The 15,618-nt window shown below is 41.4% G+C and overlaps 1 long non-coding RNA gene across 2 annotated transcripts in view; it reads right to left on the bottom strand.

Moving 5' to 3' along the window:
• Window positions 1-281: 281 nt before the first annotated feature.
• Window positions 282-15,618, bottom strand: part of LOC141953335 (uncharacterized) — a 31,925-nt gene continuing 16,588 nt past the window's right edge. The window contains exons 2-3 of one of the 2 annotated variants that reach the window (XR_012631904.1): window positions 5,089-5,252; window positions 282-365 (exon numbers count right to left, since the gene is read on the bottom strand). This is a non-coding gene — a long non-coding RNA (uncharacterized LOC141953335). Of the gene's footprint in view, window positions 397-5,088; window positions 5,253-15,618 lie in introns of both variants that reach the window. The other variant, XR_012631903.1, reaches the window with a different exon arrangement.

The following is a 15,618-nucleotide window of genomic DNA, read 5'->3' as shown; positions in this document are numbered from 1 at the left end:
TTAGAGAGACATTTAGTAGCTATAACTTTACAGAGAAATGAAGGATGCCGACTGTGCAGTCAAGCACTTTGTTCTGGACTGTTTATGAAGTCTTTTAGTCATGCCAGTGTTTTAATGGGGATCAGAAATCCAAAACATTTTAAAACTTGCTGTATTTAAAATTAGAAGAAACATAAAGATTAGACGTACAGAACATACCCATCAGATCTTGGTGGGAAGACCTTCAGACAGTAAGTAGCACAGGCAACTCGGTGTGCTTATTCTATAAAGTCTGTGAACAGCCCAAACTTGCAGGAGGTAAGGAGCACACGTGGGAGCAAGCACAGGCATGCAGAGTGTCCAGCTGTTGGAAAAAACTCCTCTGTCTGCAGGAAAACCAGACATTTTCACATCAGTCTGTGAAAAGGAAAAGAATATACCCAAGACCAGTCCAAAGCACACGTATTCCAAATAAAAAAATTTCAGCTACAGAAAGGAAAAAAATATCAGAATTCAATAGCTAGATACATCCACTGACTGGAATATTATGTTGGATTTAGATGAGATGATTATCACGAACAGGATGTGACTACCCTGATTAATGTGACATCTGAATCTAAAATAAAGATTTTGCAGAGAAAGTTGACTCGTGGAATAAAGATGGGTAAAACTTGAGGCATACACAGAGCATTTTACTCCTCGTAAGGAGAAATAAAGTCTTGAGAAATAAAAAAGTTTACAATCATCTATGGAAATGGAATACCTGTTCTTTGGTTGAAAACGTATCAGTGCATATATTTCATTTAAAGAGTTTATAGTGCAGAGGATGAGAAAACCTTGAAAACAGGAAGTATTTCTGTAAAGAGGAAGAAAATAGAGCACAACTCTGCATGAAAGCTGATGTGCTGTAATTGTGGGCAGCCACCAAGAGGGGAAGGCCATCTCCTTCCCCATTCCCCTTTGGGACTGCAGCATCTGCCATCCTCCCATGCATCGTCCAGCTCGCTTATCTCCCACAGAACTACTTGCTGTTACAGGGGGTTAGACTGGGGTTGAATCTGCTCACTGAACCAGTTCCTGCCTTGACCAGACATTTACCAGCTGTTTACCATAACCAGGCTCTGCATGACAGGCAATGGAGGGGGAGTGGGACTGTCTCTTCTGGTGGCCTGCAGTTAGACTAAGTCCCATATAATGTAAAACTCAGTGTAAGCAAAACTACACCAAAGGAAGAAACAAATTGACAGCAAGGAAAGAAATATCATAGACACTCCATTACAGACACTGTTTTTAATATTTGAAAACTTCTTTAAAAAAATAAACATTGTTTAAAACTTATGACAAAAAGCAGAATGAAAACAGTCTGACATTGCACACACAAATACGTGCAAGCAAATGTTAAATCCACAGTACAAATTTGGCCTGGGAGTATTTGTTGATGTTGACTCTAGGTAGTGGTTCTGCATTACTCTTGTCACTATCCAGATCTCCTTAAAGATCTATGATATATGATCTCATGTATAACCTCTATATTTAATACCTATGACAAACTAGCTGAGGGTAATGACAGACATTGGATCACAATTTGATTATTATGTTTTGCAACAGCTGTGATTTGAATGACATTACTTCATAATCAGGGAATTACAATTAAGCTGCCTTATGGAAAACAGTGTCAATACTGTTAAATTGACATTTTAAAAACCTGGTAAGTTAAGTTTGCATAGGTAGAGAGTATTAACCTGCAGGGCAACACACCTGGGACTATCACCTGTTGAAATTCTGTATAATAAAAGTCTTCGACATAGGCCACTAATGCTAAAAATGAGAATATTGTAAGTTCTTGCAAATATAATGAGAAAGTGAGACAAAGAAAAGTGTCACAGGCATAGGCCTATGCACATATACAGTATCAAAAACATCCCAGAGGCATCTGTCTCTAATGAAGCTGCTTCTGTGAGTTGGTTGCTATGTTCCTGAATACAATGCAGAGCTCTGTATTTTAACTCCTGCATGGCACTGGGTTTTAGCTTCCAAAAGGTACTGTGGGAATTGGAGTAGCTTTTCAGAGCAAACTAAACAAGGACTTGAGCCACAGAGATGTTGCAGAAAAAACTCACTTAAAACAGATGGGATTGAGGCAAAAGTCAGTGTGGTACTGAAGGTTTCATGAGAGCAAAACACATATAGCCAGCATTTAAACTCTGTGCATCAGTGACAGGAGCAGTGGAACATATGAGAGGCCTCAGGTTTTTGTGAGTCCCCAGGCATGCACATATTACATGCTAAAAAAAAAAGCAAACCATGAATCTAGAAAGAAAAAGCATTTCTCTGGCAACTGCTGAATGGGCTAATTTCTAAAGGAACTCCATAAACCCCAGAGGAGAGGCAGTGTGAGCCAAAGGAAGATAAAAAGAATATATATATCGGGGAATGGTAGTGAATGTAAGTGGAACCAAGAAAATCTAGCACACTCTTTAAGTATTGCTTCCCAGCTGAGCGCAGTCATGATCACCTTGGTGTGTGATGATTCACTCAGGTCTAGAAAGAGCAGGATATGGGAAGGAAAACGGAGTTCTTCGCAAACTCCAGGATTAGAGGATTTAGAATAATTCATAGTGTATTTAATGTTAGCTCCTCTGCTGCTTATGAAACTAGAAATAGATTAAAGGTTAATGTATTCATTTGTCATGCATACAATTAAACCAAAAATCTTTTTAGCTGATTGTGAATTGTTTATACAGACTAATAATTACCTGATACATCCATTTGAGACAGGCCAGCAACTACATAGTCTATCTCCTGGCCAGATATAATTTACAGTCGGAAAGGATGGCTTAGGAAGCTTGATTCTCATGGAGAAAGTTGGCAGTACATGGGGAGGCAGAAGATTAAAAAGCATTAGACATTTCAGACATGTAAACTTTCCTTGTGAGGGCAGTTTACATTGCCTGATATGTCCTTTTCTAAAATATTAGCTTTATTGGCCAGAAGCCCAATTCTCTGGTCACATTCATGGACAGCTCTCATGTGAGTACTGACTCAGACACAGAGGATGAGAAACAGTTCTTGGAGTCTGTATCTTGAATGATATGAAGAGGAATAAAAAAACCCCTTATTCTATGAAACAAGTATCACTGCAAGATTATTGCAAATACTTGTGGACAAGATGCTCAGCAGATGTGCAAGTGCATAGCGTTACTGACTTCAGTAGCACAAAGACAACTTACTCCTGGGTAGAGCAAAGCCTTGAGCCTTCATAGTTACCAAGTTTTACTTCCGTGGAGGTTTGCATGGATAATGCTCAGATTGCTGAGCCATTTCCAGAAAGCAAAACATGGGGCTAAGCAAAATATTTTTTTAAATAAGATGAATGATTGCCCTCCAAAAATAGAAGCCCTGCATGGAATGCAAGTTTGCCTCTTGTTTTGGCTAACAGGAAGACCTCACAACTCCAAAACTTCACTCCACAAGCCCTATGTGAGGCTGACAAAGTACATACATATTCCTGTATATCTGGATATATAGCTGGCCTGCTGTGATAACTTTGTTTTCTGCTGCTGAGGAATTTTATTTGACATGTGAAGCGATTGCTAGCAACCACATATGGCATCCCTGCTCTATAGTAAGGGCTTTATGCTGTTAAGCTGTCCATCCTCAGACAGCCCCAAGCCTGCAGTAATGTGGACAAACTGCCCTGGCAGTGGCTGCCACATTGTCAGGCAGGTGGGCTCTGGGCAACCATGTGGACTCACCACAGGTAAGCCAACCAAGTTGCAGCTCAGCCTGTGAGGCCATACTAAGGGGACCCCAGAGGAGGGTTGGGGGAGTCCCTTCTTCTACCAGCCATGGGACATGGCAGTGCAACCTGGCACCAACTACTAGGGATTTTACACTTTGTAAGAGTTAAAAGTTCACTGAGGCAATTTCAACCATTCTGGGTGAGGGACAAAGCCATTTTTGTGAATTGTTAAAAGCCTTATACAGAATGAAGTTTGTAATTTTTGACTGTACATGGCTGCCCAACACAGTGAGGTAATACATCTCCTCACTAGGTCAGGCATGATCCCACAAACTGTAGAGCAGTCCTGGCACCAGCACTGTTCCATGTCTACCTATGCAGGCCAGATGTTTGTGTTTTACAGCCTACAATAACAAAAGACATGAGGCCTGCTGACTGCAGGCAACAATACTCCAACATCTCAGACCAGATTTGGGTTTTATCTTCAAGTAGATATTCAAGGTACTTGTGGCAGTTTTCTGTTGGCTCCTGAAGACAACAGCTTTTTCCCAAATGATCAGTTGATCAAGCTGAAATACCTGTTTTGGAGTTCATCCTCAATACAGCCTTCAGAGCTTGCTGAGACTTTTTTCCTTTGGAAAAATTCAACAGAGGCAGTTAACCTCAGCCACATGTATCTACATTACTAATATATTTTTACTACATTATTGAAGCCTCATGGTTTAAAAAGCCTGCTGCATAAATTACACTTCGAAATCCTTTGCCAGAAGCTCAGGGGGAGACTAATTTTAACCAATCATCATCCCATCTCCTCATTATGGACTGTACTAATTTTGAAGGGATAAATTCACCACAACACTCAGAGGTCTAGTTTCCAGTTGTTTTTTTTTTTAAAAAAAACCAAACCACCAAACAAACAGAATTAGGTGATTACATAATGCAGAAACACTTTCAACTCATTACTATTATGAAAAAGTAAATAAAAATCTCAAGTTTAATGTGCCCAGAGTTCTTACTTTGGGAAGTGGTTTGGTTCAGGGGAAAGTGATGCAAGAAAAGCCCCTTTGGCCTTTTGAGCATGACTCAGAAGCCATGAAATATTGCTCCCAAGGCAAATGGACACCTGTTGTACCTTCCCTTTACACTGTGGATGCAGGCAAGACTGGCAGCAGGTTCAGAATCACTCCAGTGAGCAGAGCTAGCCAGAGAAGCCTCAGCAAGGAAAGAGCCTGTCAAAAACCCTGGGGTTAATGAACCATGCAGCAGCACCTCAAGACTCTCATTTCATTCCAATAAATGGTTGTAAATGGAAATTAAAACCACCAGCAAAAGTAAAACCATGAAAGGAGGAAGAGATTTACACTCACCTGCATGGGGAGTTCTGAATCCCTCGTTCCCTCAAGACAGACTCTTAAATCACCCAGCAGGAACTGGGTTTGTCGGGATGCTTTGGCCATACAGATTTTCCACATGAACACCCGGTATATATAATTTGTGCTCCATGAGCTGTATGTGTTACCAGGGGTGGGATCTGCAGACAAAAAAAGCAAAGGTGAACCCACATGTTAACTAGTTTTTACTCACTTCTGCTTTTAACATGACCTTGGAGAGCATACTTAATTCTTTTTCCATATTACACATACTCATGCACACCTGTGGGATCGGCTGGGTTTTTTTTTAACTCTTAAGAGCTGTTTTGTTATTTTTGTTTTAAGGTCTGTGAGAAAGATTTCAGGAAGCTGTTACTTTCTGAAGTTCTTCCCCAAATCACAAAAACAAACAAAAATAGTCAGCTGTGGTGATCTCTTGTGATCTCTTTTGGCAGTCTGTTCTGCCACAAACAGCCATTTTGAGATCCTCCATAATAAGAAAGGTTAGCAAGGCTCTAGACTGTCTGAAAAAGTACCACCTGTGAGCTGGAAGCAAGTCTGAATTGCAAACTGAGGGCATTTTAGACACAAGATCTTTGATGAGTGATTGTATAACTGGAAAAATATTTCAACAACAGTTTTTCTGCTAAAATAATTCCCATCATATGAAATATACCTTCAACTGTCTTCTTTTTTCTTATCTGTGGGAAAACTGAATAAAATCTAACAGGTAAACTGAATTAAATCATACATCTCTCAATTATTAAACTGTTTGGCCTTCTGGGTTTTGAGGCTCAGGGAGCTGCAGTTTGAGGCATTAGTTGCCATTTTACTTCAATGCATTTTGCCAAACTATGGTCAGATCAATGCTGAGTTTCATGGGACTTTTGATCATAGGCAAGCACAAGAAATGCAGGTCAGCCTGGGAGAAATGCTTATACAGAATTGAAGCACAAGACCGTCAAACTGTAAATTTCATGTGGCACTGCAACAGCAGAGGGGACACAGGCTTGTTCTGACCTGAGCTAGAACAAAGTATTGCTATACTGTACAACATACTGTTCCAAAATACTTTGATCAGCACCACAAAAATGAATCTGGATTAATGCTTTTCTTCACTTGCTATTCTGTAGAATAGAATTTCAGGCTTTTCACCCTAACCAGACATTTTTACTTCTGAAAGAATCTGGGTTCTCCAACAGACAGAGACTTCACTTATCCATGAGCTCCAATAAGGGCAGCTCATCTCTCTCTTCTTGGAAGAGGTGGTAGGGATGATGAACTCAGTGTGCATCTGGGAAGCTGCTCTCCAGAGCAGATGGAGACCCCAGCATGTGTAATTCAAGTAGGCAAATAATGAGCGCCTCTTAATACATGTCTTTCAGGAAAACACACTTCTAATCCCTATGGTCACGTCACACACTGAACACTAGCAACATGTCATTTAAAGGTAGGAACAGATCAAATTTTAAGGAACTGTGAAAAAAAGTGTAGCCAAGAGGTATAGAAAGCAGTAACTGTAAGCCAGCTACATCAGTAAAAAGCTGAATTCCCATGGCTGGGAGAAGGGGAACTTTTTACCAAGGCTAAAAACAAGTTCCTTGTGGCAGCAGCTGGGAAAGAGATGACACTGCAAGCAGTCGTGGTTCCCATGTCCTCAGCATGGCTGAGCAGCCACCCAAGCAATGAGGCATCACACCTCAGGAAAAAGCCTGCAGAGAGGCGTTGTACAATAACCACTAAAGTGCAGGGTGGGAAAGGGTCCAGTTAACTCTCTGGCAGGATGAATTTGGCAGTTGTTAAATCCCCAGTTATTTAGGCCTTTATGAACCAGGAGACTGAGTTTGATCTCAGATCTCCCATGGTAGCAGAATAGGGACAACAGCAGTAACATGGCTGACCAGCTCGCTATGACTGGCCTGCAAAGGGAATTTCCCAGTCTCAAGTTTCAGATCAGCTGAATTTCCAGAATTGTTCATATCAGCCTTAGGAAGATGTTTCTTCCTCTCTTTTACTTCAGTTTCAATATAAAGTAAGTGCAGAAGCTTCTGGCCCGGAAGCACTTTAACAAGTGTACAACATACAATGGTCTGTCTAGACCAACAAAATAATTATCACTGGGTTAAGAAAACAGAGACAGACAACCTGACCAGCCACAGATGGCAGAAAGGGAAGAAGGCTTTCTGACCTATTTCTTTTTGGGAGATCAAGAGCAGGGACAACCCACAAAGATGTCTAGTCTGCTTTCTGAAGAGCAGTAATAAAACCCCACACAAACAAGCGTGGTACAGGATTTCCTTATTAACTGAGAAATCGAGGCAGAGGTGGATATTCATATGACCAAACTGCTGATACTTACCGTAAGTCTTTCAGGTCCTCTGTAGGTAATAGTGAGAGGGAGAGACAGATGCACATCCCCAGGGTCAGCCAGTTTATCTAAATTACACTCCTGCTATAAATCCCCTCCTCAATAGAGGAAGCATCTCTGTCTCTCTCCATTAATAATGTTAAGGAATCTAGTTCCTGACTTAGGGGCATAATCAGTGCCAGAAGTTTGGTGCTGTTAGTACTACCACGTTGTCTTTTCTCTTTGTAGTGTCAGAGCTGTAGAGCAGACTGTTCTCTGATCTTTCCTAATGGTTTCTGTCTGCTTCCAAACAAAAGCACAGTTTGCATGCAGTTTGTGATTAGATAGCAACACACTGGTAGCAGATATGCACACAACAAACAATAGTTTTACAATGAAAGACAAGCTAAATATTAATAAACATCACAAAGTCTTCTTCATGGGGACCTACTCACAGAAAACGGCTTATAGGACTGTGCTTGCACACTGCAAGTGATCACTGGTACTATTCCCTAGCTGAGATAACGTGTAGCCATTAGGACACTAAAGAACTCAAAATAAAGGTAACAGACAGGCTATTTTATATATATATATACACACACACAAATAAAGCAAACAAAAACATCCCACCTTCAGCTGAAAGATTATAGAGATGGTTGTCTGGCTGACATGAGCTAGCATATCTCAAACAAGCAAGATACAATAAAAGGCAAGGCTGTAATAGTTTTTATTAGGCAAGCATGCACAACTGATGCAACAGTTGAGGTTTTTGGAGTATGTATGCCCTTCTCCAGGTCTGAAATAGAAACAGCAACTACCAGGCCAAGTGTACATGGGAACGGCCAGTCTGAGTTGTAAGTGTAACAGCTACACCTAAGACTGTCTTACTGTTTGTATGATGCTCCCCAGTGAAAACATTCAGCTGAGAACAAACAGTGAATTCAGGCCAGGTGGTTCCCCACTCACAGAGGGGCTGCCTGCCCCTGCCTGGGCAGCTGTTTTTAGAGAGGGACAGTGTCTATATTGACAAAGATGGTAAAAAGCAAGAAATTTTCAAGCTTAAAACAAAGATAAAAGCCAAGTGGAAACATACTCCACAAAACTTTTCCCCTTTGAGCTGCCTTCCTCCTAAGGAGAAACGAATGTTTTATCCTGACAAATTAAAAGCTCTGAAGTATTTTTATTGTTGAAGTTTCCTATGTTAGAAAAACAGTTAATTTTTTCTCCTAGTTTTAGCCTACCTAACCCAAAAATATTTAAACATAGGAGAAAAAAAAAGGGGGGGAAAAGAAAAGAATAAGAAGGAGCTTTAAACTCTAGGAACATTTTTTCTGCAGTGAACTCAGAGTGACTGAGGTTCATAACAGAAGTTGAGCATGTAATATTTTCCACTGCTTACAGTTCCCTTCTGAACTTCCATTTTGTGGGAATACACTTGGATCACTGCTGACCTGTCTCTGGAAAAGGCTCACTGTGTATTTTGGCTTGGCTTCCTTCCATTTCTGCTCCTCTAAGTCTGTTACCCATTTCAACATCTCTTATTGCCACATTCCCAAACATGTTACACAACCTTAAAGAAGCAATTTATAGGAATATTAGTAACTCAGCTGTGACCAAACAAGCACTTTTCCCTTTTAACAGATCATTCTCTCCTGGGAACCATAGTTATGTGGCTGTTTGCTCACTTGTTTACAGCATTGTACTGGATGTGATATTTAAACGGGCAAATGACTCAAAGCAGTATAAACCTGTGAAAGCCAGTGCTCTGCAGCAGCTTTCAAAGCAAAACCTGGCTGGAAATATCCTGTGAAGACTTTTCCAGGAGAGCCTCATATGTGAGCACGTAACCTTCCTATAGCCAACCAAATCATGCCAAATGCACGTACAAAGATCCTGCTTTGATATCTATAGCCTGAGGGAGCACTGTCCTGATGAGAGTCCTGAGCACTCCGGGGAACATAGCCAATCACCAAGCACAGGGCATTCTTATAATGGCAGCAGATACAAGGATGTGAGGCTGCATAATTTATCCCAGGACTGGAGTTATCCATAAACCGTAAGTAGGCAGTCTCACCAAACATACTGATACTCACAACTCTTGCCTGATCTTGCAAGCCCTATTTCCTTGAACACTGGCTCCCATGGGATACTCCTACAAGCCATCAATTTGCCAGGTCAAAGACCTTAGTTTTCAGTATTTTATCATAATGTTACAACAAATTAAATGTCAACTTCTCTGGAAAAAGAGGACCCCCATTATACAAGCTTAAAACCCAAGTCACAGTTAAGACCTTTTCATCCTCCTCTCTGCAGAACAAAAGCTTCCCATTCATAACATGAAGTGTATTTTGCTGACCTTCAGTTGTCCTTTTTACCCTGCTCCAAATGTTGCCATCCCTGCCGAAGAGCTTGCCAGGTGGACTATCTACCTGTCACAGTTTACAGCCTGACACATTAACATGAAATAAAATGATTGACTTCATATTTATGCACTCACTACCAGCTGTAGCTCATGGTCACATTTATTTCTGCTTGGCTGTGCCTCCAGCACTGATAAAGACCTTTGGAAAAAGGTTTGTGACATGAATTAAGGGCAGTAGTTGCTCAAGCCATCTCCATTAATTCCATCTTCAAGTCAACCCAAAGGAAGTCCTGTAGCTATACTGTGCTCTACCATAATCATATTCATCCTCCGTCATAGAGTCGGTATAACCTGACACCAAAATTAAGTGGAGAGCTGTGATCAAGAGCTACTCAGCCTCTCACAGAAATGAGAAAGAAGTCTAGAGAGACCCTCTGGATCCAAGTCAGGGAGCACAGCCACAGGCAGAGCAGCAAGCTACTGAGGCAGCAGTCACAGCTGATGGCTGCCTGACACCCACCTGAAGGTAAAGCAGGTCTACTAAAAGCAACACACCTAACTTTGCCTGTGAGCACACAAGGAGATGGCCTCACAGACATGAAATGACATTTTTCCATGTAAGGCTACCCAAGCAATCCAACACAGTCTGCACTAGCTTCAGTTACAAGCAGATTTTACGTTTTCCTGCCCCAAAGTGGTGAGCTCTGCAGTCTGCCAACAATGACACCATATGTCACCACAGAGAGATCTTCATCAGAAAGACTTACTCAGATGTAGGCAAAAATAAGTATCTCCATCACTGGTGCCATACAATTATCAATAATATCCTCAGCCTGAGAACGTGGGTACAGAATAACACCCACATACCTCCACCTGAAGTGATGAATATCATTCTCACCATACGTTGTTTCCTTTCGACATCCTAGCAATATCACGGATGTCTTTTCTGGCTTCAACTGGTGCCTACCTATAGGACAACACCATCAACATCACTGCATGGGCAGTGGAACATCTAACTACTGGGTGACATGCAGTCAGTACACACTGTCTGTCCAACCAGCCTAACTGGCCATTTCACCTATCACCTTCTCATCTGATAGCAGGTTGTCTCTGGTTATGTGCAGTTACCACATGTGTTTAGGTCAGGGATCACCAGCGATGCGTGTGTATGCACAGAGCTTGGCACAACAGGCCCTCAATAGCTTGAGGGAGTTAATCCAGCCCAGAGCAGACAAAGCAGTTTGCATTCTTGCACTGCACCACTGGATCCATACACTTGAGCTTGTTTGGCCTGGCAGACATAAGCTACTCTCTATCTGCCATCTCTCTCAGAAGCAAAGCATCAAGAAAAAGTAATTTTTTTAACAATCTTACCAATAAAACTGAGGAGCAACAATGAAGCACAGAGCAGGGACAGGAGCGAGGGGCAGGGGAAAGCAGAAATGTCATAAATTGCTCCCCACAAAGTCACCGAATTGTGTAATAGACCCGCAACTTCTAAAAGTCAGCACTAACAAGTAGGTTTTCTCCTGCCTCCAAGTTTTCCATTTCTTTCCAGGGCAAAAGTGAAGATTACGTAGGCAGTAACAAGGGAATGAGTAGGCAAACCAAGTGACAGATATTTGTCAAAAAAATTGGACAGAAAATTCCCACATCCTCTTCAAGGATTTTAGTTGCTATAGAATCACAGAAATAGCATTGGGCTATAAAGGCACTGTAAACCAATAACTTTCTCTCACTGTCCAAACTGGTGGAGGGGCAAACAGGAAAAAAATACAAGACCAAGGCCAGAGCCATAAACTATTGGGAGCCTTTGGGACAGAAGGAAAATAGGTTTGAGCCCTCCTGTGTGAACTTTCTGAGAAATAATAAAGTTAATGAAAAACTGCCATATTCAGACTCAATATAGAAATTTACTGATGGCTGTGCCAGGACAGTATGATCTGTCAATTTGCTGGCTACCCTCAGCAACAAATACTTGGACTTCCTTTATCAAGGACATTTTATCCACATTCAGTCTGAAACACAGTACATCACTAGGACCTTATTTAGATGTGCCATGGAGATACCAGGGGTGAATCTGGGGACTTGTTACCCAAGTTTTGTCCTATAGGAATTTTAACTTGTCAGTACTAAAGCAAAGCTCAGAGAAGATGTATTGTTTCTAAAGCTCTTTGAAGAGAAAAGAACCTGAAACACAGTCTTACTAAGATTGCCTGGACTGACTTTTATCTGCCTAAGGAAAGGCCAGAGCATCCCAGGGCTGAATGTCCCAAGCCAGACAAAAGGGCAAACCCAGGCTGGGACAAATGCAGAGGAAGAGGCCCAGGGTGTCTGGTGTTCTGTTTCCACCACGTTTGCAAGACAAGGAGGATAGAGATGCCCCTTGCCCTGGGCAAGCACAGAACAAAAGAAAGGGGGTGAGAAAATGTAATGCTTTTGTTAGAAGCAGATGCAGCCACAATGGGACACAGCTACAACATAATGTTTCCTTTAATCCCCATCTGGCCTTGGTGTTCCCCTAGATCTTCTTGCCATTGCAGCACCCAGTCTGCCGGTCCGAGCCCCTTGGTGTGTGCTCTGGTGGGACATAGGGCCTTCTCAACCCCACAGGACCTACAGCTGCCATCACCACATAGGAACATCCTTTGGGGTGGTGGCAATGTGGTGGGGGTGGCGCAGGACCAGCTCAGGTCTGCTCCCCAATTCTTTAATCACTGAAACTCTTCTCCCAGCATGCAAGCCAAAACCCTTCCTCTCTTCCAAATTACCATTTTTCTCTCAAAGAAAAGTTAACAAATCAGAATAAAACCAGGCAGGGCATGGGAAGGCCCCAGGGGGACTGGTCATGGCCAGTGATGCCCTGCTAGTGCCACCAGACCTATGACAGTCCCAGCCCTTGCCTTGAACATGAGACCACAATGGCAAGCAGTGCCTGAGGGTGTTATTTCATTACTCTGATTGCTGCTTTGTTTTTCACCGAACATTTGGAAATAAAAGCAACTTTTAATCAAGAAAAGGAAGAAGCGCTGGAAAATGGGCAGAATTTTTGGTTTTGTCTTTGGTGAGGGTGATGGCACAACAAGGGTGCTTGCAGCATTTTGTTCTGCTCCAAGACACTTCTCACATAATTAGCCCTCTTGACACTGTGAAACTATTCAATATATACTTTCCCTAGTGAGCAGTCCCATCTATCCACAGTAGTCAAGTAGCAAATAACACTTTGATTGTCCATGCTTATATTTTTCATCTTCAGCAGAGTAGGTATTTTATTTCCATTAGATTTTCCAACCACTCTTCTCCCATCCATGACAGACATAAAAGAGGACAGTTAACTCACACCTTTCCTGAGGAAGCCTTCTTTCAAAGCCTATTATCTAGATTTCTCAAGAAGCTTTCTCTGTTACTCTGGAAATTGAGGAAGAAAAAGCATCAAATGAACATTTCTATTTATTGTAGCATCTGTGAGTTTGTGATAACGATAATACAATTCCGTTCCCAAATCCTCAGTTGTTCTTCTTGAGATGACTAACTTAAGAGTGAATACTCCTACTCAATGGTTTCTTTTCTTCCAAATAAATTCATAGTTTTGAGATAGGTTTGGGTTTTTTTTTCCCCAAAAATACTCATTATCCTTAAGCAGTGACTAAAGACAAGAAGATTGCTGCTTTTCAAAGAAGCCAATCCTGTGAGACCTCCCATGTCTTCTCCTTTAAGAGCATTAACAGGAATAGGAGAAAGGCAGAAGGTTCCCCCAAAACATAGGGATAATACAAACCCACAATAGCAGGCTCTGGCCCTCATGGTCCTAGGGAATTAATGCATTTGTTCACTTCTGCAGGGCTCTGAACTCAGTTAAGTGAGGATCACCGAGTTCACTCTACCATTAAATCTCTGCCACATCAGCCTTCCACCATCACTGTCCAGGATCAAGAAAAATAGTTAGAAGTATGAAAAAACCTCACAAGCGCAAAGTATTTTAACTTGGATTTGTACTTATTTGTGGCCTATGTGACAACTGCTTTAATCTGGATTTTAACTTCCTCTGAGAAAACATTTCTAACATACTAAAATCACTCACACTCAAAAAAAACCCCAAACTCAAGCCAAACCCAACCCCACCCCATGCCCCTCCAAAAGAAACAAAACAGGGAGGACAGGGTGGTCTTGTTGTCATTTATGCCTATGGAAATTTGGTGGACATGGGGCTACTTCCTAACCGATTATTTTGCACATTGCCATAAGCAGACAGAGAAAGGGAAACAGACAACACCACTGAGGATTTTGTTAACAATTTTACCCAAGAATTCCCCCACTTAGCTAGTCCAAGCAACACCTATATGAAGAAACTGTTATCTGTGTCTTAGTAGTTACATCTTCCTTCAGCATTTAGACTCTACAGTACTTTTGCTGTTTGAAAAAGATTATGGTAACTGGAGCAACCTATGCAAGCTAGAATTTTATTTTGAAGGGAATTAATAATTGCCAGATTGGTTTTTAGCAACTGAGAAGTTGAAGAGCTTTGTGGCATACCACAAAGGCACCAGAAACTGAAGAATTGGAACGTCATGAAACACAAAAATTACTTTGAATTATAATGTCTGATAGCAAGGTTAACACTATGGGGATTATGAAGCTCATATTGCAAAAAAGAAAAAAGACATTGTTTTTACCCACCCTCCCCACTTTTTAAACTGTACACAATATGAAAGTATTTCTCTCAAAGTGGTTAACAGAGCTCCAAACTAAATCTAAAAGATATTGTTCATTTTCCTTCACTTCTGGTTGACAAGCTCACTTTCACACCAAGCTAAAACAGAAGTAGCTCAAGAGTTATCTGAGGATCACTAGAGGATGGAAAGACTGAAGCTTTTTAGAGAAATGCAGCGTTTAAAAAACGTACCAGTAAGTAATAATTAGCATCAATATCCTGTCCTGCTTGTATTACCTGCTTGCAGTGTCACAGCACTTTATAATATGGCTAGGTTTGCATAATGAGAAACTGGGACACTGCTGATTTAAGCTTAATTCACATCCAGATGCAAGTTATTGTTTTTATCACCTGTGTCTCAGTGGAGCTGTTGAATCAAATAGGCACTTTCCTCACAGGGTAAAAAAAAAAAAGATGGGTTAGAAAGGTCAGAATAACTATACTAGGCCAGAGTGCTATATCTTCCAGTTCAGTATCCTTTCTTGGACAGGGACCAGTAAGAGATGCTGAAGTCAGACTATAAGAACAGGCTAAGCACACAGTGATGCTTTGCCAGAATGTACTCCCAGCAATCAGCAGTTTTAGGACTTCTCAAACCAGAAGCATACGCTCACGTATCCTAGCTGCTGAAGAAGTTTTCTTCTATGAGCTTGTCTGGTTGCTTTTTGAACCCAGGTAGAGTTTTGGTCCCCACAGCACTCTGTGGCAAAGGCTGCCAGAACTTAACTATGGATCATGGAAGAAAATTCCTCTGCCTGCTTTGAACTTTTGAACCTGTTATTTCACTTGGCATCATGTAACAGAAGTAGTAGAGAAAACAGTGAATGACTGTTCCCTGTCTACCTTCTCTGCTACTCTACTATATATGCTCTCTATCATATTCCTCCCTCCTAGTCATTTCTTTTTCATGCTGAAGATCTGTAATCTATTTAATCTTACCTTGAACAGAAGCCATTCTGTATCTCTTATTATCTCTGCCTGCCTTCTTTGTATGCTTTCTCTTCACTCATCCTTTTTGAGAATGGAGGATTCATGAGTTGGGCACACCATCAGCTCTTAGAGCAGCACAACTGTTTCTTTACTCCTTTTCTATCACCACCTAATACT

The sequence above is a fragment of the Strix uralensis genome, chromosome 1 (genome assembly GCF_047716275.1).
Source record: "Strix uralensis isolate ZFMK-TIS-50842 chromosome 1, bStrUra1, whole genome shotgun sequence".
Classification (NCBI taxonomy): domain Eukaryota; kingdom Metazoa; phylum Chordata; class Aves; order Strigiformes; family Strigidae; genus Strix; species Strix uralensis.
This window is presented reverse-complemented; position numbering and strand designations above follow the sequence as displayed.